The sequence below is a fragment of the Eubalaena glacialis genome, chromosome 15 (genome assembly GCF_028564815.1).
Source record: "Eubalaena glacialis isolate mEubGla1 chromosome 15, mEubGla1.1.hap2.+ XY, whole genome shotgun sequence".
NCBI classification, from domain to species: domain Eukaryota; kingdom Metazoa; phylum Chordata; class Mammalia; order Artiodactyla; family Balaenidae; genus Eubalaena; species Eubalaena glacialis.
The window spans coordinates 258,549-279,510 of record NC_083730.1 but is presented as its reverse complement, the minus strand read 5'-3'; positions in this window follow the sequence as shown (position 1 = coordinate 279,510).

Here is a 20,962-nt window from a genome sequence, read left to right as displayed (position 1 = left end):
TTAGGATACGGGTTAGGGTACGGGTGAGGCTACGGCGTAGCGTATGGGTTAGGGTTAGTGTTAGGGTTAGGGTACGGCTTAGGGTACGGGTTAGGGTACGGGTGAGGGTACGGCGTAGGGTATGGGTTAGGGTTAGGGTTAGGGTTAGGGTTAGTTTTAGGGTTAGGGATTGGTTTAGGGTACGGGTTAGGATTAGCGTACGTGTTAGGGTTAGGGTTTGGGTTAGGGTTAGGGTACGCGTTAGGGTAAGGGTATGGGTTAGGGTTAGGTTACAAGTTAGGATTAGGGTATTTATTAAACCTATCCCACTGTCTAGATACCACTTAGCACGTAAAGGAATATTATTTGGGGTCCAGCCATGGAGAAGATTGTAGTCACTAGGATAGGATAAAGAAAAAACACATTATAAAAAAATCACGTTAGGATTTTCCTTTTAACCTGTTCCTTAAAACACTAGTGCTTAGGAAATCTAATGGAGGCAAAAGCAGTCAAGGGTAGTTTAGGGTTAGGGTTAGGGTTAGGGTTAGCGTTAGGGATAGGGTACGGCTTAGGGTATGGGATAGGGTACGGTTGAGGGTACGGCGTAGGGTAGGCGTTAGGGTTAGGGTTAGGGTTAGGGTTAGGGTACGGCTTAGGGAACGGGTGAGGGTACGGGTAAGGGTACTGCGTAGGGTATTGGTTAGGGTTAGGGTACGGCTTAGGATACGGGTTAGGGTACGGGTTAGGGTACGGCGTAGGGTAGGTGTTAGGGTTAGGGTTAGGGTTAGGGTTAGGGTACGGCTTAGGGTAGGGGTTAGGGTACAGGTGAGGGTACGGCATAGGGTATGGTTTAGGGTTAGGGTTAGGGTTAGGGTTAGGGTTAGGGTTAGGGTACGGCTTAGGGTACGGGTGAGGGTACGGGTGAGGGTACTGCGTAGGGTATTGGTTAGGGTTAGGGTACGGCTTAGGATACGGGTTAGGGTACGGGTTAGGGTACGGCGTAGGGTAGGGGTTAGGGTTAGCTTTAGGGTTAGGGTTAGGATTAGGGTACGGCTTAGGGTACGGTTTAGTGTACAGGTGAGGGTACGGCGTAGGGTATAGGTTAGGGTTAGGGTTAGGGTTAGGGTACGGCTTAGGATACGGGTTAGGGTACGGGTGAGGCTACGGCGTAGCGTATGGGTTAGGGTTAGGGTTAGGGTACGGCTTAGGGTACGGGTTAGGGTACGGGTGAGGGTACGGCGTAGGGTATGGGTTAGGGTTAGGTTTAGGGTTAGGGTTAGTTTTAGGGTTAGGGATTGGTTTAGGGTACGGGTTAGGATTAGCGTACGTGTTAGGGTTAGGGTTTGGGTTAGGGTTAGGGTACGCGTTAGGGTTAGGGTACACGTTAGGATTAGGGTATTTATTAAACCTATCCCACTCTCTAGATACCACTTAGCACATAAAGGAATATTATTTGGCGTCCAGCCATGGAGAAGATTTTAGTCACTAGGATAAGATAAAGAATAAACGCATTATAAAAAAATCACGTTAGGATTTTCCTTTTAACCTGTTCCTTAAAACACTAGTGCTTAGGAAATCTAATGGAGGCAAAAGCAGTCAAGGGTAGTTTAGGGTTAGGGTTAGGGTTAGGGTTAGTGTTAGGGTTAGGGTACGGCTTAGGGTATGGGATAGGGTACGGGTGAGGGTACGGCGTAGCGTAGGGGTTAGGGTTAGGGTTAGGGTTAGGGTTAGGGTTAGGGTATGGATTAGGTTACGGGTGAGGGTACGGGTGAGGGTACTGCGTAGGGTATTGGTTAGGGTTAGGGTACGGCTTAGGATACGGGTTAGGGTACGGGTTAGGGTACGGCGTAGGGTAGGGGTTAGGGTTAGGGTTAGGGTTAGGGTTAGGGTTAGGGTACGGCTTAGGGTACGGGTTAGGGTACAGGTGAGGGTACGGCGTAGGGTATAGGTTAGGGTTAGTGTTAGGGTTAGGGTACGGCTTAGGATACGGGTTAGGGTACGGGTGAGGCTACGGCATAGCGTATGTGTTAGGGTTAGGGTTAGGGTTAGGGTACGGCTTAGGGTACGGTTTAGGGTACGGGTGAGGGTACGGCGTAGGGTATGTGTTAGGGTTAGGGTTAGGGTTAGGGTAGGGCTTAGGTTACGGGTTAGGGTATGGGTGAGGGTACGGCATAGGGTATGGGTTAGGGTTAGGGTTAGGGTTAGGGTACGGCTTAGGGTACGGTTTAGGGTACGGGTGAGGGTACGGCGTAGGGTATGGGTTAGGGTTAGGTTTAGGGTTAGGGTTTGTTTTAGGGTTAGGGATTGGTTTAGGGTACGGGTTAGGATTAGCGTACATGTTAGGGTTAGGGTTTGGGTTAGGGTTAGGGTACACGTTAGGTTAAGGGTATGGGTTAGGGTTAGGGTACACGTTAGGATTAGGGTATTTATTAAACCTATCCCACTCTCTAGATACCACTTAGCACGTAAAGGAATATTATTTGGGGTCCAGCCATGGAGAAGATTTTAGTCACTAGGATAAGATAAAGAATAAACACATTATAAAAAAATCACGTTAGGATTTTCCTTTTAACCTGTTCCTTAAAACACTAGTGCTTAGGAAATCTAATGGAGGCAAAAGCAGTCAAGGGTAGTTTAGGGTTAGGGTTCGGATTAGGGTTAGTGTTAGGGTTAGGGTACGGCTTAGGGTATGGGATAGGGTACGGGTGAGGGTACGGCGTAGGGTAGGGGTTAGGGTTAGGGTTAGGGTTAGGGTTAGGGTTAGGGTACGGCTTAGGGTACGGGTGAGGGTACGGGTGAGGGTACTGCGTAGGGTATTGGTTAGGGTTAGGGTACGGCTTAGGATACGGGTTAGGGTACGGTTTAGGGTATGGCGTAGGGTAGGGGTTAGGGTTAGGGTTAGGGTTAGGGTACGGCTTAGGGTACGGGTTAGGGTACAGGTGAGGGTACGGCGTAGGGTATAGGTTAGGGTTAGGGTTAGGGTTAGGGTACGGCTTAGGATACGGGTTAGGGTACGGGTGAGGCTACGGCGTAGCATATGGGTTAGGGTTAGGGTTAGGGTTAGGGTACAGCTTAGGGTACGGGTTAGGGTACGGGTGAGGGTACGGCGTAGGGTATGGGTTAGGGTTAGGGTTAGGGTTAGTTTTAGGGTTAGGGGTTGGTTTAGGGTATGGGTTAGGATTAACGTACGTGTTAGGGTTAGGGTTTGGGTTACGGTTAGGGTACGCGTTAGGGTTAGGGTATGGGTTAGGGTTAGGGTACACGTTAGGATTAGGGTATTTATTAAACCTATCCCACTCTCTAGATACCACTTAGCACGTAAAGGAATATTATTTGGGGTCCAGCCATGGAGAAGATTTTACTCACTAGGATAAGATAAAGAATAAACACATTATAAAAAAATCACGTTAGGATTTTCCTTTTAACCTGTTCCTTAAAACACTAGTGCTTAGGAAATCTAATGGAGGCAAAAGCAGTCAAGGGTAGTTTAGGGTTAGGGTTAGGGTTAGGGTTAGTGTTAGGGTTAGGGTACGGCTTAGGGTATGGGATAGGGTACGGCGTAGGGTAGGGGTTAGGGTTAGGGTTAGGGTTAGGGTTAGGGTTAGGGTTAGGGTACGGCATAGGGTACGGGTGAGTGTACGGGTGAGGGTACTGCGTAGGGTATTGGTTAGGGTTAGGGTACGGCTTAGGATACGGGTTAGGGTACGGGTTAGGGTACGGCGTAGGGTAGGGGTTAGGGTTAGGGTTAGGGTTAGGGTTAGGGTTAGGGAACGGCTTAGGGTACGGGTTAGGGTACAGGTGAGGGTACGGCGTAGGGTATAGGTTAGGGTTAGGGTTAGGGTTAGGGTACGGCTTAGGATACGGGTTAGGGTACGGGTGAGGCTACGGCGTAGCGTATGGGTTAGGGTTAGGGTTAGGGTTAGGGTACGGCTTAGGATACGGGTTAGGGTACGGGTGAGGGTACGGCGTAGTGTATGGGTTAGGGTTAGGGTTAGGGTTAGGGTTAGTTTTAGGGTTAGGGATTGGTTTAGGGTACGGGTTAGGATTAGCGTACGTGTTAGGGTTAGGGTTTGGGTTAGGGTTAGGGTACGCGTTAGGGTTAGGGTATGGGTTAGGGTTAGGGTACACGTTAGGATTAGGGTATTTATTAAACCTATCCCACTCTCTAGATACCACTTAGCACATAAAGGAATATTATTTGGCGTCCAGCCATGGAGAAGATTTTAGTCACTAGGATAAGATAAAGAATAAACACATTATAAAAAAATCACGTTAGGATTTTCCTTTTAACCTGTTCCTTAAAACACTAGTGCTTAGGAAATCTAATGGAGGCAAAAGCAGTCAAGGGTAGTTTAGGGTTAGGGTTAGGGTTAGGGTTAGTGTTAGGGTTAGGGTACGGCTTAGGGTATGGGATAGGGTACGGGTGAGGGTACGGCGTAGCGTAGGGGTTAGGGTTAGGGTTAGGGTTAGGGTACGGATTAGGTAACGGGTGAGGGTACGGGTGAGGGTACTGCGTAGGGTATTCGTTAGGGTTAGGGTACGGCTTAGGATACGGGTTAGGGTACGGGTTAGGGTACGGCATAGGGTAGGGGTTAGGGTTAGGTTTAGGGTTAGGGTTAGGGTTAGGGTACGGTTTAGGGTACGGGCGAGGGTACGGGTGAGGGTACTGCGTAGGGTATGGGTTAGGGTTAGGGTACACGTTAGGATTAGGGTATTTATTAAACCTATCCCACTCTCTAGATACCACTTAGCACGTAAAGGAATGTTATTTGGGGTCCAGCCATGGAGAAGATTTTAGTCACTAGGATAAGATAAAGAATAAACACATTATAAAAAAATCACGTTAGGATTTTCCTTTTAACCTGTTCCTTAAAACACTAGTGCTTAGGAAATCTAATGGAGGCAAAAGCAGTCAAGGGTAGTTTAGGGTTAGGGTTAGGGTTAGGGTTAGGGTTAGTGTTAGGGTTAGGGTACGGCTTAGGGTATGGGATAGGGTACGGGTGAGGGTACGGCGTAGGGTAGGGGTTAGGGTTAGGTTTAGGGTTAGGGTTAGGGTTAGGGTACGGCTTAGGGTACGGGTGAGGGTACGGGTGAGGGTACTGCGTAGGGTATTGGTTAGGGTTAGGGTACGGCTTAGGATACGGGTTAGGGTACGGGTTAGGGTACGGCGTAGGGTTGGGGTTAGGGTTAGGGTTAGGGTTAGGGTACGGCTTAGGGTACGGGATAGGGTACAGGTGAGGGTACGGCGTAGGGTATAGGTTAGGGTTAGGGTTAGGGTTAGGGTACGGCTTAGGATACGGGTTAGGGTACGGGTTAGGGTACGGCGTAAGGTAGGGGTTAGGGTTAGGGTTAGGGTTAGGGTTAGGGTATGGCTTAGGGTACGGGTTAGGGTACAGGTGAGGGTACGGCGTAGGGTATAGGTTAGGGTTAGGGTACGGCTTAGGATACGGGTTAGGGTACGGGTGAGGCTACGGCGTAGCGTATGTGTTAGGGTTAGGGTTAGGGTTAGGGTAGGGCTTAGGGTACGGGTTAGGGTACGGGTGAGGGTACGGCGTAGGGTATGGGTTAGGGTTAGGGTTAGGGTTAGGGTTAGTTTTAGGGTTAGGGATTGGTTTAGGGTACGGGTTAGGATTAGCGTACGTGTTAGGGTTAGGGTTTGGGTTAGGGTTAGCGTACGCGTTAGGGTTAGGGTATGGGTTAGGGTTAGGGTACACGTTAGGATTAGGGTATTTATTAAACCTATCCCACTCTCTAGATACCACTTAGCACATTAAGGAATATTATTTGGCGTCCAGCCATGGAGAAGATTTTAGTCACTAGGATAAGATAAAGAATAAACACATTATAAAAAAATCACGTTAGGATTTTCCTTTTAACCTGTTCCTTAAAACACTAGTGCTTAGGAAATCTAATGGAGGCAAAAGCAGTCAAGGGTAGTTTAGGGTTAGGGTTAGGGTTAGGATTAGTGTTAGGGTTAGGGTACGGCTTAGGGTATGGGATAGGGTACGGGTGAGGGTACGGCGTAGCGTAGGGATTAGGGTTAGGGTTAGGGTTAGGGTACGGATTAGGTTACGGGTGAGGGTACGGGTGAGGGTACTGCGTAGGGTATTCGTTAGGGTTAGGGTACGGCTTAGGATACGGGTTAGGGTACGGGTTAGGGTACGGTGTAGGGTAGGGGTTAGGGTTAGGTTTAGGGTTAGGGTTAGGGCTAGGGTACGGCTTAGGGTACGGGTGAGGGTACGGGTGAGGGTACTGCGTAGGGTATTGGTTAGGGTTAGGGTACGGCTTAGGATACGGGTTAGGGTACGGGTTAGGGTACGGCGTAGGGTAGGGGTTAGGGTTAGGGTTAGGTTTAGGGTTAGGGTACGGCTTAGGGTACGGGTTAGGGTACAGGTGAGGGTACGGCGTAGGGTATAGGTTAGGGTTAGGGTTAGGGTTAGGGTACGGCTTAGGATACAGGTTAGGGTACGGGTTAGGGTACGGCGTAAGGTAGGGGTTAGGGTTAGGGTTAGGGTATGGCTTAGGGTACGGGTTAGGGTACAGGTGAGGGTACGGCGTAGGGTATAGGTTAGGGTTAGGGTACGGCTTAGGATACGGGTTAGGGTACGGGTGAGGCTACGGCGTAGCGTATGTGTTAGGGTTAGGGTTAGGGTTAGGGTAGGGCTTAGGGTATGGGTTAGGGTACGGGTGAGAGTACGGCATAGGGTATGGGTTAGGGTTAGGGTTAGGGTTAGGATACGGCTTAGGGTACGGGTTAGGGTACGGGTGAGGGTACGGCATAGGGTATGGGTTAGGGTTAGGGTTAGGGTTAGGGTTAGTTTTAGGGTTAGGGAATGGTTTAGGGTACGGGTTAGGATTAGCGTACGTGTTAGGGTTAGGGTTTGGGTTAGGGTTAGGGTACGCGTTAGGTTAAGGGTATGGGTTAGGGTTAGGGTACACGTTAGGATTAGGGTATTTATTAAACCTATCCCACTCTCTAGATACCACTTAGCACGTAAGGAGTATTATTTGGGGTCCAGCAATGGAGAAGATTTTAGTCACTAGGAGAAGATAAAGAATAAACACATTATAAAAAAATCACGTTAGGATTTTCCTTTTAACCTGTTCCTTAAAACACTAGTGCTTAGGAAATCTAATGGAGGCAAAAGCAGTCAAGGGTAGTTGAGGGTTAGGGTTCGGATTAGGGTTAGTGTTAGGGTTAGGGTACGGCTTAGGGTATGGGATAGGGTACGGGTGAGGGTACGGCGTAGGGTAGGGGTTAGGGTTAGGGTTAGGGTTAGGGTTAGGGTTAGGGTACGGCTTAGGGTACGGGTGAGGGTACGGGTGAGGGTACGGCGTAGGGTAGGGGTTAGGGTTAGGGTTAGGGTTAGGGTTAGGGTACAGCTTAGGGTACGGGTGAGGGTATGGGTGAGGGTACTGCGTAGGGTATTGGTTAGGGTTAGGGTACGGCTTAGGATACGGGTTAGGGTACGGGTTAGGGTACGGCGTAGGGTAGGGGTTAGGGTTAGGGTTAGGTTTAGGGTTAGGGTTAGGGTACGGCTTAGGGTACGGGTTAGGGTACAGGTGAGGGTACGTCGTAGGGTATAGGTTAGGGTTAGGGTTAGGGTTAGGGTACGGCTTAGGATACGGGTTAGGGTACGGGTGAGGCTACGGCGTAGCGTATGGGTTAGGGTTAGGGTTAGGCTTAGGGTACGGCTTAGGGTACGGGTTAGGGTACGGGTGAGGGTACGGCGTAGGGTATGGGTTAGGGTTAGGGGTAGGGTTAGGGTTAGTTTTAGGGTTAGGGATTGGTTTAGGGTACGGGTTAGGATTAGCGTACGTGTTAGGGTTAGGGTTTGGGTTAGGGTTAGGGTACGCGTTAGGGTAAGGCTATGGGTTAGGGTTAGGTTACACGTTAGGATTAGGGTATTTATTAAACCTATCCCACTGTCTAGATACCACTTAGCACGTAAAGGAATATTATTTGGGGTCCAGCCATGGAGAAGATTTTAGTCACTAGGATAGGATAAAGAATAAACACATTATAAAAAAATCACGTTAGTATTTTCCTTTTAACCTGTTCCTTAAAACACTAGTGCTTAGGAAATCTAATGGAGGCAAAAGCAGTCAAGGGTAGTTTAGGGTTAGGGTTAGGGTTAGGGTACGGCTTAGGGTACGGGTGAGGGTACGGGTGAGGGTACTGCGTAGGGTATTGGTTAGGGTTAGGGTACGGCTTAGGATACGGGTTAGGGTACGGGTTAGGGTACGGCGTAGGGTATGGGTTAGGGTTAGGGTTAGGGTTAGGGTTAGGGTACGGCTTAGGGTACGGGTTAGGGTACAGGTGAGGGTACGGCGTAGGGTATAGGTTAGGGTTAGGGTTAGGGTTAGGGTACGGCTTAGGATACGGGTTAGTGTACGGGTTAGGGTACGGCGTAGGGTAGGGGTTAGGGTTAGGGTTAGGGTTAGGGTACGGCTTAGGGTACGGGTTAGGGTACAGGTGAGGGTACGGCGTAGGGTATAGGTTAGGGTTAGGGTATGGCTTAGGATACGGGTTAGGGTACGGGTGAGGCTACGGCGTAGCGTATGGGTTAGGGTTAGGGTTAGGGTTAGGGTAGGGCTTAGGGTACGGGTTAGGGTACGGGTGAGGGTACGGCATAGGGTATGGTTTAGGGTTAGGGTTAGGGTTAGGGTTAGGGTATGGCTTAGGGTACGGGTGAGGGTACAGGTGAGGGTACTGCGTAGGGTATTGGTTAGGGTTAGGGTACGGCTTAGGATACGGGTTAGGGTACGGGTTAGGGTACGGCGTAGGGTAGGGGTTAGGGTTAGGTTTAGGGTTAGGGTTAGGGTTAGGGTACGGCTTAGGGTACGGGTTAGTGTACAGGTGAGGGTACGGCGTAGGGTATAGGTTAGGGTTAGGGTTAGGGTTAGGGTACGGCTTAGGATACGGGTTAGGGTACGGGTGAGGCTACGGCGTAGCGTATGGGTTAGGGTTAGGGTTAGGGTACGGCTTAGGGTACGGGTTAGGGTACGGGTGAGGGTACGGCGTAGGGTATGGGTTAGGGTTAGGGTTAGGGTTAGGGTTAGTTTTAGGGTTAGGGATTGGTTTAGGGTACGGGATAGGATTAGCGTACGTGTTAGGGTTAGGGTTTGGGTTAGGGTTAGGGTACGCGTTAGGGTTAGGGTACACGTTAGGATTAGGGTATTTATTAAACCTATCCCACTCTCTAGATACCACTTAGCACGTAAAGGAATATTATTTGGCGTCCAGCCATGGAGAAGATTTTAGTCACTAGGATAAGATAAAGAATAAACACATTATAAAAAAATCACGTTAGGATTTTCCTTTTAACCTGTTCCTTAAAACACTAGTGCTTAGGAAATCTAATGGAGGCAAAAGCAGTCAAGGGTAGTTTAGGGTTAGGGTTAGGGTTAGGGTTAGTGTTAGGGTTAGGGTACGGCTTAGGGTATGGGATAGGGTACGGGTGAGGGTACGGCGTAGGGTTAGGGTTAGGGTACGGATTAGGTTACGGGTGAGGGTACGGGTGAGGGTACTGCGTAGGGTATTGGTTAGGGTTAGGGTACGGCTTAGGATACGGGTTAGGGTACGGGTTAGGGTACGGCGTAGGGTAGGGGTTAGGGTTAGGGTTAGGGTTAGGGTTAGGGTTAGGGTACGGCTTAGGGTACGGGTTAGGGTACAGGTGAGGGTACGGCGTAGGGTATAGGTTAGGGTTAGGGTTAGGGTTAGGGTACGGCTTAGGATACGGGTTAGGGTACGGGTGAGGCTACGGCGTAGCGTATGTGTTAGGGTTAGGGTTAGGGTTAGGGTACGGCTTAGGGTACGGTTTAGGGTACGGGTGAGGGTACGGCGTAGGGTATGTGTTAGGGTTAGGGTTAGGGTTAGGGTAGGGCTTAGGGTACGGGTTAGGGTATGGGTGAGGGTACGGCATAGGGTATGGGTTAGGGTTAGGGTTAGGGTTAGGGTACGGCTTAGGGTATGGTTTAGGGTACGGGTGAGTGTACGGCGTAGGGTATGGGTTAGGGTTAGGGTTAGGGTTAGGGTTAGTTTTAGGGTTAGGGATTGGTTTAGGGTACGGGTTAGGATTAGCGTACATGTTAGGGTTAGGGTTTGGGTTAGGGTTAGGGTACACGTTAGGTTAAGGGTATGGGTTAGGGTTAGGGTACACGTTGGGATTAGGGTATTTATTAAACCTATCCCACTCTCTAGATACCACTTAGCACGTAAAGGAATATTACTTGGGGTCCAGCCATGGAGAAGATTTTAGTCACTAGGATAAGATAAAGAATAAACACATTATAAAAAAATCACGTTAGGATTTTCCTTTTAACCTGTTCCTTAAAAAACTAGTGCTTAGGAAATCTAATGGAGGCAAAAGCAGTCAAGGGTAGTTTAGGGTTAGGGTTCGGATTAGGGTTAGTGTTAGGGTTAGGGTACGGCTTAGGGTATGGGATAGGGTACGGGTGAGGGTACGGCGTAGGGTAGGGGTTAGGGTTAGGGTTAGGATTAGGGTTAGGGTTAGGGTACGGCTTAGGGTACGGGTGAGGGTACGGGTGAGGGTACTGCGTAGGGTATTGGTTAGGGTTAGGGTACGGCTTAGGATACGGGTTAGGGTACGGTTTAGGGTACGGCGTAGGGTAGGGGTTAGGGTTAGGGTTAGGGTTAGGGTACGGCTTAGGGTACGGGTTAGGGTACAGGTGAGGGTACGGCGTAGGGTATAGGTTAGGGTTAGGGTTAGGTTTAGGGTTAGGGTACGGCTTAGGATACGGGTTAGGGTACGGGTGAGGCTACGGCGTAGCATATGGGTTAGGGTTAGGGTTAGGGTTAGGGTATAGCTTAGGGAACGGGTTAGCGTACGGGTTAGGGTACGGGTTAGGGTACGGCATAGGGTAGGGGTTAGGGTTAGGTTTAGGGTTAGGGTTAGGGTTAGGGTACGGTTTAGGGTACGGGCGAGGGTACGGGTGAGGGTACTGCGTAGGGTATGGGTTAGGGTTAGGGTACACGTTAGGATTAGGGTATTTATTAAACCTATCCCACTCTCTAGATACCACTTAGCACGTAAAGGAATGTTATTTGGGGTCCAGCCATGGAGAAGATTTTAGTCACTAGGATAAGATAAAGAATAAACACATTATAAAAAAATCACGTTAGGATTTTCCTTTTAACCTGTTCCTTAAAACACTAGTGCTTAGGAAATCTAATGGAGGCAAAAGCAGTCAAGGGTAGTTTAGGGTTAGGGTTAGGGTTAGTGTTAGGGTTAGGGTACGGCTTAGGGTATGGGATAGGGTACGGGTGAGGGTACGGCGTAGCGTAGGGGTTAGGGTTAGGGTTAGGGTACGGATTAGGTTACGGGTGAGGGTACGGGTGAGGGTACTGCGTAGGGTATTCGTTAGGGTTAGGGTACGGCTTAGGATACGGGTTAGGGTACGGGTTAGGGTACGGCGTAGGGTAGGGTTTAGGGTTAGGGTTAGGGTTAGGGTTAGGGTTAGGGTACGGCTTAGGGTACGGGTTAGGGTACAGGTGAGGGTACGGCGTAGGGTATAGGTTAGGGTTAGGGTTAGGGTTAGGGTACGGCTTAGGATACGGGTTAGGGTACGGGTGAGGCTACGGCGTAGCGTATGTGTTAGGGTTAGGGTTAGGGTTAGGGTACGGCTTAGGGTACGGGTGAGGGTACGGGTGAGGGTACAGCGTAGGGTATTGGTTAGGGTTAGGGTACGGCTTAGGATACGGGTTAGGGTACGGTTTAGGATACGGCGTAGGGTAGGGGTTAGGGTTAGGGTTAGGGTTAGGGTACGGCTTAGGGTACGGGTTAGGGTACAGGTGAGGGTACGGCGTAGGGTATAGGTTAGGGTTAGGGTTAGGGTTAGGGTACGGCTTAGGATACGGGTTAGGGTACGGGTGAGGCTATGGCGTAGCATATGGGTTAGGGTTAGGGTTAGGGTTAGGGTACAGCTTAGGGTACGGGTTAGGGTACGGGTGAGGGTACGGCGTAGGGTATGGGTTAGGGTTAGGGTTAGGGTTAGTTTTAGGGTTAGGGGTTGGTTTAGGGTACGGGTTAGGATTAACGTACGTGTTAGGGTTAGGGTTTGGGTTACGGTTAGGGTACGCGTTAGGGTTAGGGTATGGGTTAGGGTATGGGTTAGGGTTAGGGTACACGTTAGGATTAGGGTATTTATTAAACCTATCCCACTCTCTAGATACCACTTAGCACGTAAAGGAATATTATTTGGGGTCCAGCCATGGAGAAGATTTTAGTCACTAGGATAAGATAAAGAATAAACTCATTATAAAAAAATCACGTTAGGATTTTCCTTTTAACCTGTTCCTTAAAACACTAGTGCTTAGGAAATCTAATGGAGGCAAAAGCAGTCAAGGGTAGTTTAGGGTTAGGGTTAGGGTTAGGGTTAGTGTTAGGGTTAGGGTACGGCTTAGGGTATGGGATAGGGTACGGGTGACGGTACGGTGTAGGGTAGGGGTTAGGGTTAGGTTTAGGGTTAGGGTTAGGGTTAGGGTACGGCTTAGGGTACGGGTGAGGGTACGGGTGAGGGTACTGCGTAGGGTATTGGTTAGGGTTAGGGTACGGCTTAGGATACGGGTTAGGGTACGGGTTAGGGTACGGCGTAGGGTAGGGGTTAGGGTTAGGGTTAGGGTACGGCTTAGGGTACGGGTTAGGGTACAGGTGAGGGTACGGCGTAGGGTATAGGTTAGGGTTAGGGTTAGGGTTAGGGTACGGCTTACGATACGGGTGAGGGTACGGGTTAGGGTACGGCGTAAGGTAGGGGTTAGGGTTAGGGTTAGGGTTAGGGTTAGGGTATGGCTTAGGGTACGGTTTAGGGTACAGGTGAGGGTACGGCGTAGGGTATAGGTTAGGGTTAGGGTACGGCTTAGGATACGGGTTAGGGTACGGGTGAGGCTACGGCGTAGCGTATGTGTTAGGGTTAGGGTTAGGGTTAGGGTAGGGCTTAGGGTACGGGTTAGGGTACGGGTGAGGGTACGGCATAGGGTATGGGTTAGGGTTAGGGTTAGGGTTAGGGTACGGCTTAGGGTACGGGTTAGGGTATGGGTGAGGGTACGGCGTAGGGTATGGGTTAGGGTTAGGGTTAGGGTTAGGGTTAGTTTTAGGGTTAGGGATTGGTTTAGGGTACGGGTTAGGATTAGCGTACGTGTTAGGGTTAGGGTTTGGGTTAGGGTTAGGGTACACGTTAGGTTAAGGGTATGGGTTAGGGTTAAGGTACACGTTAGGATTAGGGTATTTATTAAACCTATCCCACTCTCTAGATACCACTTAGCACGTAAAGGAATATTATTTGGGGTCCAGCCATGGAGAAGATTTTAGTCACTAGGAGAAGATAAAGAATAAACACATTATAAAAAAATCACGTTAGGATTTTCCTTTTAACCTGTTCCTTAAAACACTAGTGCTTAGGAAATCTAATGGAGGCAAAAGCAGTCAAGGGTAGTTTAGGGTTAGGGTTCGGATTAGGGTTAGTGTTAGGGTTAGGGTACGGCTTTGGGTATGGGATAGGGTACGGGTGAGGGTACGGCGTAGGGTAGGGGTTAGGGTTAGGGTTAGGGTTAGGGTTAGTGTACGGCTTAGGGTACGGGTGAGGGTACGGGTGAGGGTACTGCGTAGGGTATAGGTTAGGGTTAGGGTACGGGTTAGGGTTCGGCGTAGGGTAGGGGTTAGGATTAGGGTTAGGGTTAGGGTACGGCTTAGGGGACGGGTTAGGGTACAGGTGAGGGTACGGCGTAGGGTATAGGTTAGGGTTAGGGTTAGGGTTAGGGTACGGCTTAGGATACGGGTTAGGGTACGGGTGAGGCTACGGTGTAGCAAATGGCTTAGGGTTAGGGTTAGGGTTAGGGTACAGCTTAGGGTACGGGTTAGGGTACGGGTGAGGGTACGGCGTAGGGTATGGGTTAGGGTTTGGGTTGGGGTTAGTTTTAGGGTTAGGGGTTGGTTTAGGGTACGGGTTAGGATTAACGTACGTGTTAGGGTTAGGGTTTGGGTTACGGTTAGGGTACGCGTTAGGGTTAGGGTATGGGTTAGGGTTAGGGTACACGTTAGGATTAGGGTATTTATTAAACCTATCCCACTCTCTAGATACCACTTAGCACGTAAAGGAATATTATTTGGGGTCCAGCCATGGAGAAGATTTTAGTCACTAGGATAAGATAAAGAATAAACACATTATAAAAAAATCACGTTAGGATTTTCCTTTTAACCTGTTCCTTAAAACACTAGTGCTTAGGAAATCTAATGGAGGCAAAAGCAGTCAAGGGTAGTTTAGGGTTAGGGTTAGGGTTAGGGTTAGTGTTAGGGTTAGGGTACGGCTTAGGGTATGGGATAGGGTACGGCGTAGGGTAGGGGTTAGGGTTAGGGTTAGGGTTAGGGTTAGGGTTAGGGTACGGATTAGTTTACGGGTGAGGGTACGGGTGAGGGTACTGCGTAGGGTATTGGTTAGGGTTAGGGTACGGCTTAGGATACGGGTTAGGGTACGGGTTAGGGTACGGCGTAGGGTAGGGGTTAGGGTTAGGGTTAGGGTTAGGGTTAGGGTTAGGGAACGGCTTAGGGTACGGGTTAGGGTACAGGTGAGGGTACGGCGTAGGGTATAGGTTAGGGTTAGGGTTAGGGTTAGGGTACGGCTTAGGATACGGGTTAGGGTACGGGTGAGGCTACGGCGTAGCGTATGGGTTAGGGTTAGGGTTAGGGTTAGGGTACGGCTTAGGGTACGGGTTAGGGTACGGGTGAGGGTACGGCGTAGGGTATGGGTTAGGGTTAGGGTTAGGGTTAGGGTTAGTTTTAGGGTTAGGGATTGGTGTAGGGTACGGGTTAGGATTAGCGTACGTGTTAGGGTTAGGGTTTGGGTTAGGGTTAGGGTACGCGTTAGGGTTAGGGTATGGGTTAGGGTTAGGGTACACGTTAGGATTAGGGTATTTATTAAACCTATCCCACTCTCTAGATACCACTTAGCACATAAAGGAATATTATTTGGCGTCCAGCCATGGAGAAGATTTTAGTCACTAGGATAAGATAAAGAATAAACACATTATAAAAAAATCACGTTAGGATTTTCCTTTTAACCTGTTCCTTAAAACACTAGTGCTTAGGAAATCTAATGGAGGCAAAAGCAGTCAAGGGTAGTTTAGGGTTAGGGTTAGGGTTAGGGTTAGTGTTAGGGTTAGGGTACGGCTTAGGGTATGGGATAGGGTACGGGTGAGGGTACGGCGTAGCGTAGGGGTTAGGGTTAGGGTTAGGGTTAGGGTACGGATTAGGTTACGGGTGAGGGTACGGGTGAGGGTACTGCGTAGGGTATTCGTTAGGGTTAGGGTACGGCTTAGGATACGGGTTAGGGTACGGGTTAGGGTACGGCGTAGGGTAGGGGTTAGGGTTAGGTTTAGGGTTAGGGTTAGGGTTAGGGTATGGCTTAGGGTACGGGTGAGGGTACGGGTGAGGGTACTGCGTAGGGTATTGGTTAGGGTTAGGGTACGGCTTAGGATACGGGTTAGGGTACGGGTTAGGGTACGGCGTAGGGTAGGGGTTAGGGTTAGGGTTAGGGTTAGGGTTAGGGTACGGCTTAGGGTACGGGTTAGGGTACAGGTGAGGGTACGGCGTAGGGTATAGGTTAGGGTTAGGGTTAGGGTTAGGGTACGGCTTAGGATACGGGTTAGGGTACGGGTTAGGGTACGGCGTAAGGTAGGGGTTAGGGTTAGGGTTAGGGTTAGGGTTAGGGTATGGCTTAGGGTACGGGTTAGGGTACAGGTGAGGGTACGGCGTAGGGTATAGGTTAGGGTTAGGGTACGGCTTAGGATACGGGTTAGCGTACGGGTGAGGCTACGGCGTAGCGTATGTGTTAGGGTTAGGGTTAGGGTTAGGGTAGGGCTTAGGGTACGGGTTAGGGTACGGATGAGGGTACGGCATAGGGTATGGGTTAGGGTTAGGGTTAGGGTTAGGGTACGGCTTAGGGTACGGGTTAGGGTATGGGTGAGGGTACGGCGTAGGGTATGGGTTAGGGTTAGGGTTAGGGTTAGGGTTAGTTTTAGGGTTAGGGATTGGTTTAGGGTACGGGTTAGGATTAGCGTACGTGTTAGGGTTAGGGTTTGGGTTAGGGTTAGGGTACGCGTTAGGGTTAGGGTATGGGTTAGGGTTAGGGTACACGTTAGGATTAGGGTATTTATTAAACCTATCCCACTCTCTAGATACCACTTAGCACGTAAAGGAATGTTATTTGGGGTCCAGCCATGGAGAAGATTTTAGTCACTAGGATAAGATAAAGAATAAACACATTATAAAAAAATCACGTTAGGATTTTCCTTTTAACCTGTTCCTTAAAACACTAGTGCTTAGGAAATCTAATGGAGGCAAAAGCAGTCAAGGGTAGTTTAGGGTTAGGGTTAGGGTTAGGGTTAGTGTTAGGGTTAGGGTACGGCTTAGGGTATGGGATAGGGTACGGCGTAGGGTAGGGGTTAGGGTTAGGGTTAGGGTTAGGGTTAGGGTTAGGGTACGGCATAGGGTACGGGTGAGGGTACGGGTGAAGGTACTGCGTAGGGTATTGGTTAGGGTTAGGGTACGGCTTAGGATACGGGTTAGGGTACGGGTTAGGGTACGGGGTAGGGTAGGGGTTAGGGTTAGGGTTAGGGTTAGGGTTAGGGTTAGGGAACGGCTTAGGGTACGGGTTAGGGTACAGGTGAGGGTACGGCGTAGGGTATAGGTTAGGGTTAGGGTTAGGGTTAGGGTACGGCTTAGGATACGGGTTAGGGTACGGGTGAGGCTACGGCGTAGCGTATGGGTTAGGGTTAGGGTTAGGGTTAGGGTACGGCTTAGGGTACGGGTTAGGGTACGGGTGAGCGTACGGCGTAGGGTATGGGTTAGGGTTAGGGTTAGGGTTAGGGTTAGTTTTAGGGTTAGGGATTGGTTTAGGGTACGGTTTAGGATTAGCGTACGTGTTAGGGTTAGGGTTTGGGTTAGGGTTAGGGTACGCGTTAGGGTTAGGGTATGGGTTAGGGTTAGGGTACACGTTAGGATTAGGGTATTTATTAAACCTATCCCACTCTCTAGATACCACTTAGCACATAAAGGAATATTATTTGGCGTCCAGCCATGGAGAAGATTTTAGTCACTAGGATAAGATAAAGAATAAACACATTATAAAAAAATCACGTTAGGATTTTCCTTTTAACCTGGTCCTTAAAACACTAGTGCTTAGGAAATCTAATGGAGGCAAAAGCAGTCAAGGGTAGTTTAGGGTTAGGGTTAGGGTTAGGGTTAGTGTTAGAGTTAGGGTACGGCTTAGGGTATGGGATAGGGTACGGGTGAGGGTACGGCGTAGCGTAGGGGTTAGGGTTAGGGTTAGGGTTAGGGTACGGATTAGGTTACGGGTGAGGGTACGGGTGAGGGTACTGCGTAGGGTATTGGTTAGGGTTAGGGTACGGCTTAGGATACGGGTTAGGGTACGGGTTAGGGTACGGCGTAGGGTAGGGGTTAGGGTTAGGTTTAGGGTTAGGGTTAGGGTTAGGGTATGGCTTAGGGTACGGGTGAGGGTACGGGTGAGGGTACTGCGTAGGGTATTGGTTAGGGTTAGGGTACGGCTTAGGATACGGGTTAGGGTACGGGTTAGGGTACGGCGTAGGGTAGGGGTTAGGGTTAGGGTTAGGGTTAGGGTTAGGGTACGGCTTAGGGTACGGGTTAGGGTACAGGTGAGGGTACGGCGTAGGGTATAGGTTAGGGTTAGGGTTAGGGTTAGGGTACGGCTTAGGATACGGGTTAGGGTACGGGTTAGGGTACGGCGTAAGTTAGGGGTTAGGGTTAGGGTTAGGGTTAGGGTTAGGGTATGGCTTAGGGTACGGGTTAGGGTACAGGTGAGGGTACGGCGTAGGGTATAGGTTAGGGTTAGGGTACGGCTTAGGATACGGGTTAGGGTACGGGTGAGGCTACGGCGTAGCGTATGTGTTAGGGTTAGGGTTAGGGTATGGGTTAGGGTTAGGGTACACGTTAGGATTAGGGTATTTATTAAACCTATCCCACTCTCTAGATACCACTTAGCACGTAAAGGAATGTTATTTGGGGTCCAGCCATGGAGAAGATTTTAGTCACTAGGATAAGATAAAGAATAAACACATTATAAAAAAATCACGTTAGGATTTTCCTTTTAACCTGTTCCTTAAAACACTAGTGCTTAGGAAATCTAATGGAGGCAAAAGCAGTCAAGGGTAGTTTAGGGTTAGGGTTAGGGTTAGGGTTAGGGTACACGTTAGGTTAAGGGTATGGGTTAGGGTTAGGGTACACGTTAGGATTAGGGTATTTATTAAACCTATCCCACTCTCTAGATACCACTTAGCACGTAAAGGAATATTATTTGGGGTCCAGCCATGGAGAAGATTTTAGTCACTAGGATAAGATAAAGAATAAACACATTATAAAAAAATCACGTTAGGATTTTCCTTTTAACCTGTTCCTTAAAACACTAGTGCTTAGGAAATCTAATGGAGGCAAAAGCAGTCAAGGGTAGTTTAGGGTTAGGGTTAGGGTTAGGGTTAGTGTTAGGGTTAGGGTACGGCTTAGGGTATGGTATAGGGTACGGCGTAGGGTAGGGGTTAGGGTTAGGGTTAGGGTTAGGGTTAGGGTTAGGGTTAGGGTTAGGGTACGGCATAGGGTACGGGTGAGGGTACGGGTGAGGGTACTGCGTAGGGTATTGGTTAGGGTTAGGGTACGGCTTAGGATACGGGTTAGGGTACGGGTTAGGGTACGGCGTAGGGTAGGGATTAGGGTTAGGGTTAGGGTTAGGGTTAGGGTTAGGGAACGGCTTAGGGTACGGGTTAGGGTACAGGTGAGGGTACGGCGTAGGGTATAGGTTAGGGTTAGGGTTAGGGTTAGGGTACGGCTTAGGATACGGGTTAGGGTACGGGTGAGGCTACGGCGTAGCGTATGGGTTAGGGTTAGGGTTAGGGTTAGGGTACGGCTTAGGGTACGGGTTAGGGTACGGGTGAGGGTACGGCGTAGGGTATGGGTTAGGGTTAGGTTAGGGTTAGGGTTAGTTTTAGGGTTAGGGATTGGTTTAGGGTACGGGTTAGGATTAGCGTACGTGTTAGGGTTAGGGTTTGGTTAGGGTTAGGGTACGCGTTAGGGTTAGGGTATGGGTTAGGGTTAGGGTACACGTTAGGATTAGGGTATTTATTAAACCTATCCCACTCTCTAGATACCACTTAGCACATAAAGGAATATTATTTGGCGTCCAGCCATGGAGAAGATTTTAGTCACTAGGATAAGATAAAGAATAAACACATTATAAAAAAATCACGTTAGGATTTTCCTTTTAACCTGTTCCTTAAAACACTAGTGCTTAGGAAATCTAATAGAGGCAAAAGCAGTCAAGGGTAGTTTAGGGTTAGGGTTAGGGTTAGGATTAGTGTTAGGGTTAGGGTACGGCTTAGGGTATGGGATAGGGTACGGGTGAGGGTACGGCGTAGCGTAGGGGTTAGGGTTAGGGTTAGGGTTAGGGTACGGATTAGGTTACGGGTGAGGGTACGGGTGAGGGTACTGCGTAGGGTATTCGTTAGGGTTAGGGTACGGCTTAGGATACGGGTTAGGGTACGGGTTAGGGTACGGCGTAGGGTAGGGGTTAGGGTTAGGTTTAGGGTTAGGGTTAGGGCTAGGGTACGGCTTAGGGTACGGGTGAGGGTACGGGTGAGGGTACTGCGTAGGGTATTGGTTAGGGTTAGGGTACGGCTTAGGATACGGGTTAGGGTACGGGTTAGGGTACGGCGTAAGGTAGGGGTTAGGGTTAGGGTTAGGGTATGGCTTAGGGTACGGGTTAGGGTACAGGTGAGGGTACGGCGTAGGGTATAGGTTAGGGTTAGGGTACGGCTTAGGATACGGGTTAGGGTACGGGTGAGGCTACGGCGTAGCGTATGTGTTAGGGTTAGGGTTAGGGTTAGGGTAGGGCTTAGGGTATGGGTTAGGGTACGGGTGAGAGTACGGCATAGGGTATGGGTTAGGGTTAGGGTTAGGGTTAGGATACGGCTTAGGGTACAGGTTAGGGTACGGGTGAGGGTACGGCGTAGGGTATGGGTTAGGGTTAGGGTTAGGGTTAGGATTAGTTTTAGGGTTAGGGATTGGTTTAGGGTACGGGTTAGGATTAGCGTACGTGTTAGGGTTAGGGTTTGGGTTAGGGTTAGGGTACGCCTTAGGTTAAGGGTATGGGTTAGGGTTAGGTTACACGTTAGGATTAGGGTATTTATTAAACCTATCCCACTCTCTAGATACCACTTAGCACGTAAAGGAGTATTATTTGGGGTCCAGCCATGGAGAAGATTTTAGTCACTAGGAGAAGATAAAGAATAAACACATTATAAAAAAATCACGTTAGGATTTTCCTTTTAACCTGTTCCTTAAAACACTAGTGCTTAGGAAATCTAATGGAGGCAAAAGCAGTCAAGGGTAGTTTAGGGTTAGGGTTCGGATTAGGGTTAGTGTTAGGGTTAGGGTACGGCTTAGGGTATGGGATAGGGTACGGGTGAGGGTACGGCGTAGGGTAGGGGTTAGGGTTAGGGTTAGGGTTAGGGTTAGGGTTAGGGTTAGGGTTAGGGTACGGCTTAGGGTACGGGTGAGGGTACGGGTGAGGGTACGGCGTAGGGTAGGGGTTAGGGTTAGGGTTAGGGTTAGGGTTAGGGTACGGATTAGGTTACGGGTGAGGGTACGGGTGAGGGTACTGCGTAGGGTATTGGTTAGGGTTAGGGTACGGCTTAGGATACGGGTTAGGGTACGGGTTAGGGTACGGCGTAGGGTAGGGGTTAGGGTTAGGGTTAGGGTTAGGGTTAGGGTTAGGGTACGGCTTAGGGTACGGGTTAGGGTACAGGTGAGGGTACGTCGTAGGGTATAGGTTAGGGTTAGGGTTAGGGTTAGGGTACGGCTTAGTATACGGGTTAGGGTACGGGTGAGGCTACGGCGTAGCGTATGTGTTAGGGTTAGGGTTAGGGTTAGGGTACGGCTTA